This window comes from Sinocyclocheilus rhinocerous, unplaced genomic scaffold (genome assembly GCF_001515625.1).
Source record: "Sinocyclocheilus rhinocerous isolate Xijiao unplaced genomic scaffold, SAMN03320098_v1.1 scaffold1116, whole genome shotgun sequence".
Taxonomy (NCBI): Eukaryota; Metazoa; Chordata; class Actinopteri; order Cypriniformes; family Cyprinidae; genus Sinocyclocheilus; species Sinocyclocheilus rhinocerous.
The window spans coordinates 412,123-417,660 of record NW_015659716.1 but is presented as its reverse complement, the minus strand read 5'-3'; the positions used below and the strand labels follow the sequence as shown (position 1 = coordinate 417,660).

Sequence of the window (5,538 nt, the reverse complement as noted above, 5' to 3'; positions counted from 1 at the left end):
AATAAGACAAACACATAAAGTATTGATTTCCTTAAATATCACTAAAAAAACAATGACAAATAGACTAATAAGGTAATATCCTTTAACAATCATAATATTTTCCATATACCAATTTTTTAACACTTGAATTTTACATTCGGTCAAATGTTAATTTACTGTGACCCAAAAAGCACCTTCTTGTAGATACCTTAACCACACTCTACTCTTTCACTTTTTCTACTGACAGCCATTCAAGTAACTGTGTATTCTGAATGGTTTCTTTTACAAACAACATATGAATCAATAAACGTTTATTATATTATGAATGTTTATATTTAATATATTATAGTAGATGTTTTTAGCAGTGCCAAATTTTGTTTTGAAAGATCTTAAAAGTATGAAATGAACCAGTCTGGTGCCTTTCATGCCAAGGCTCTTTGCTAGATAAGGTAAAGTGTCCATTTTTTGGCTCCATCAGCCTATTAGTATCGTCATCACGTGATTGATCAGATAATACAGCCATTAAAATGAACATGAAAGTGAATGTATGCAGAGGGGTATAGAATAAGAAATCTTCAAAAAAGGACACAAATAGCAGTACAAAAATATTCTGTGGATATCTAACATAGAAATCATGCAAGCCATTTGATAAAATCTCTTCCTGTTAAAACCACAGAACAGTGAACAGTTGAACAGTACGCCACTGTGCACAAAGATAATGAACACTGAACCAAAACTGTGTGTAACTATGATACTGGAATTCCACTTGTTAGCAGGTGTATAGATTGTCTAGGTAAAAATGCAATAAAATAAAGAGGTCAAATGTTAATTTACTGTGACCCAAAAAGCACCTTCTTGTAGATACCTTAACCACACTCTACTCTTTCACTTTTTCTACTGACAGCCATTCAAGTAACTGTGTATTCTGAATGGTTTCTTTTACAAACAACATATGAATCAATAAACGTTTATTATATTATGAATGTTTATATTTAATATATTATAGTAGATGTTTTTAGCAGTGCCCAATTTTGTTTTGATAGATCTTAAAAGTATGAAATGAACCAGTCTGGTGCCTTTCATGCCAAGGCTCTTTGCTAGATAAGGTAAAGTGCCCATTTTTTGGCTCCATCAGCCTGTTAGTATCGTCATCACGTGATTGATCAGATAATACAGCCCAAGTGATAGTATCAAAAACAGTTGTTTATCTGTGCTAGCCAAGCAAACACAATTGAGATGAATGGATATTCTAAGCTCAGTGTGCTTAAGTAAGCCTGTTTGACAAGCTGATATCTTGGTGCCCTCTACTGAAGAATCATTTAAATAAACTCTGACTCTAGTACAGTATGAGAAATAGTGGCATGTAGAACAAACTCTACTACAGAATGGCTTCACGTTGAATATAATTTTGACCAAACTTCATGTGGACTCGAAGCGTCTGTAACTTCTTTTAACAGCAATGATATTAACCAAACCAGGGGCGATTCTAGGATTTTCATTTTAGGGGTGCTCAGCCCCCAATGAGGGTATAATAATAAAAACTAAATAAATAAAATAAAATAAAATTTTTGATTTACATAGGGTGGTATATTAAAACTTATTCCAGTATTCCATTGTATTACATAAATGGGTATAACATTTGAGTTCTGAATAAGCCAAATACAAGTCTTCCTGATCTCGCTCACTCACACACACTCAGTCACACACACCTGTTCACTGTACATACAAAATGTTACTGTTTGCATTTAGCACAAACCTCTATGCTCAAGTACAAACAGAAAAATGTAACCAGAAAACAACATAACTTTAAACTTACTTCTCTGCATATCTATCCTTCTCTCTCCTGACTCGTGTCTTCTTCTGCTTCATGCTTTCTCTGTCCCTGTACTGTGACAATCATGTAAAAGGTAACTTAGAAATCTTAACATCATTTGGATTTTTTAACTTACTAGACACTTTATCCAAACCAACTCTATTCACTTTCTCACCTGGATCATGATCTTGCCTTTTCTCTACTGTGCCTTCTTTCAGTGTGCTCTGCCTTGACTTCACTCTCTTTTTGCAGACTTTTCTGAGAAACCAAAAAATAATTCTAGTTCACTTGACTGTGAAAGACAATCATTTCTTGCTGAGTGTCAATAACGTCAGAACATTTTATCTGTTTATCCTTTGAAAATAAAAAAAAGTGAAATATACTTAAGGGCGCAATGACTGCAATCGATGTTGGGAACACGGTGGTACTGTGTGAGAGGCTGTCCATGTTCTGTTCTCACCTGACTGCTGCTCATTTGCAGACCTACTCCCATGTGACATGAAAAAAATGTTGTATATCCATCTACAAAGAAATATAAATATAACAATTTTGATCATCTTGTTGTCTAGTTTATTTGAGCTTTTTAGCTTCATAGACAATACAGTAGGTCCTACATTAATTCAATTGATTTTTTATTTGATTCCATATAGCTATTTGGCTATTCATTCAAATCCCTTAAGAATATATAGACAACCCTTGTTTTAATGTAATTGTCTAGATTGGCAATATGTTCCATCTGTTTTATATTATATCATTCCTTTTTTTTTTCTATTTATTAAAAAATAACAACTTTGCCACTTCTCTAATTCAAAGTGACAAAAAAAATCCCTCACTCCAAGGCTATTTCACGATCTGGGTTATTATTTAATTTAAAACACACACACACGATGTCTATCTGTCAATTACTCTGATATGTAGTTAAAATGAGTGCATCAGTCTGTCACTGTCTTTAATCATTTCTGTGCACAACTGTATGGTAATGCCACATGCACTGTAATATGTTTTCAATTTAAAGTTAAATTTTCAAATGAAAACAGCAACATGATCGTTTTATAAAGTATGCATTCATATGTGTTAAGGGCTACATTTTCGCTGGAGGAAAAGCCTGTGGTGTGACAAGGGGTGAATGTAGCGAAAACTTTAAAGTTAAAAGAACTGCACAGATGCAGATGTTGTTACAATCTATCAATAAACGCACACCTTATCCTCTGTTTCTGGCTCTGCGGATTGTAAACTCGGCAGGGTTGCCAGGTTTTCGAAACAAAACTAGCCCAATCCACTGATCTATATTATCTATTATTCCGGGGGGTAAAATACACGTTTTTTTTTGGGCGGGGTTTCCCTGGTACAGGTCGCTTCAACCGCGGACATGAAAAACAACCCGCGGCAACAGTGTTAAAGTAGCCCAATTCCGCGGGAAAACCACTGACTTGGCAACACTGGAACGCGCTAAAGCCCCCCTAAAAATGGCTTAGCGACGCCCATGAGCCAAACCTAAGTGGTGAGTCTTAGAACAGACTGTAGGAATAAAATAATGACATAATGTTATTTACTCACCTGTATCGCTTTCTTTCATTAATCCTTTTTTCTTTCTTTCTTCAGTGAAACACAAATGGAGCTTTTTCAGACAATACAAATGGATCCCAATTTGAAACGCCAAGCTGTCAATACAAACTTCTGGGCAGTATTCGAAGTCTTCTGAAGCCATATGATAACTTTGTGAGAGGAACAGCCTAAAAGTTAAGTCGTTATTCACTGAAAGTAGTGCCGTCTACCGTTGCCTTCAAATATCTTTGCGGTTGAGTAACGTTACCTTTGAAAAAATGGCGCTTTTAGTTCTCGCCTTCTGGGCAGTATTCGAAGTCTTCTGAAGCCATATGATAACTTTGTGAGAGGAACAGCCTAAAAGTTAAGTCGTTATTCACTGAAAGTAGTGCCGTCTACCGTTGCCTTCAAATATCTTTGCGGTTGAGTAACGTTACCTTTGAAAAAAATTGTGCTTTTAGTTTTCGTGGGTCACGTGACCAATCGAGTATACAGCCTTATGGTGCGTTCAAGTCATGTCGGACAGATCGTATTTACTAGTTGAAAGCACATGAACGCAACCACAAAGTCGTTATTATGAGTGGGGACCTCGAAATTTTCTTTAAGCCCAGAGTTTCCGAGTTGGGGGCGTGTCAGTGAAGACTATAGATATGCAGCTCTGTATTGGTGGTCAATTTGTTGAAATGAATAAAATTATTATTTTTTTGTAATGTACAATAAAACTACATAAGTTGAAGACTATAGATATGCAGCTCTGTATTGGTGGTCAATTTGTTGAAATGAATAAAATTATAATTTTTTTTGTAATGTACAATAAAGCTACATAAGTAACTAAATATTATATTATTGTATAATTACCATAGAATATATAATGATTCAGTTTACATCACCTTCATAAATTGAATAAAAACAGAAAAAAGCAAAAACGCGATGCAATTTATTCATCATTTTGTAGATGTAGAGTTTTTAAAAAAATCATTGAATTGTAGAAAAGTTAAATCGCCATCTTTTTCCAACCAAGTGACTTGAACGCACCTGACGTTGTAATTACGACTTGTCAACTCGTAAGTACGAACTTCCCAGAAGGACTTGAACGCAACATTAAACAATAGCAGCCGCGTGTTACATTTCATTCAGAGTGCTGCAGGTACCGTGCCCAAAATCTGAAAATAAATAGCTACCTCATTCACTATACATTTATGTAGTGAATTTCAGTGCACTAAATGGTACATAGGTCTTCAACCATGCTCCTGGGGACCCACAGTCCTGCAGAGTTCAGCTCCAACCCTAATCAAATGCCGTAAACAGCTAATCAAGGTCTTCAGGATCACTTGAAAAGTCACAGGCCAGGTGTTCTGAAGCGGGTTGGAAATAAACCTTGCAGGACAGTGGGTCCCCAGGAGCAGGGTTAAAGACCTATGGAGTAGCAAATTTGAGTGCTGAAGTAATTACAGTGTGCCAGAGTGCGAGCTATTGCCAAGACTTATCACAGAAACACATATGCATGTATTTTATTAAATACTAATTTTACTTTGTAATCATAGCCAAAGTGCACATTTTTTTGTTGTTGCAATGTTCTGTCGTAAGCCTGTAAAAATTGCGGATTTTTTGTGACAAATGACCCCACGTCATATGAAAACATGCTCTGCTGTTTGCACATACATCGTAATTTTCTTTCCTTAAATACTTGTAAAAATGTTAAATAGTTTTTGTAGCCATAACTGTCTATACAGAAATTGACCTCATTTTGTTTTTGCTTCTATAGCCCAGGAAATTACCTTTCATTATCCCCATAGAAATGAATCCTTGGTAACCAGGGTTTTCTCCATGTGTGAGCGGTCCCTACCTTGACTACTGTATACACCTGCCTTTTGGTAGTTACATCTCTCAAATGAACCTGAGAGGCTGCTTCATATACTTTACTGATACAGTGGCAGTAGTTTCTTGCAGGTCGGGTTTCAAACTGAAAATGGGATTTAATAAACCTAGGATTCTGAAAACATTTCCTATTCTTTCATTGGGTACAACACTGTCCATCGTCCTACTGAACTATCCAAGGAAGAACTGCCCTTCTAAGGGGAAACTGGAATTGAATCACTCACTAAAGCAGGATGTTGGAGAATTACAGGCTTGTTCTGCTATTATCGAAGGAGACGTGGATGGAGTGGACAAGGGTGTTTTAGGAAGCTCCTGGCCTCTAA

The 5,538-nt window shown here is 36.1% G+C and overlaps 1 long non-coding RNA gene across 1 annotated transcript; it reads right to left on the bottom strand.

The window, feature by feature from the left end:
- Nucleotides 1-1,567: 1,567 nt before the first annotated feature.
- On the bottom strand, nucleotides 1,568-2,450 carry LOC107724171 (uncharacterized). Its single transcript, XR_001638001.1, has 3 exons — nucleotides 2,253-2,450; nucleotides 1,968-2,050; nucleotides 1,568-1,866 (listed from the first exon to the last, which is right to left on the bottom strand). It is a non-coding gene; the product is annotated as an uncharacterized LOC107724171 (long non-coding RNA).
- Nucleotides 2,451-5,538: the final 3,088 nt, after the last annotated feature.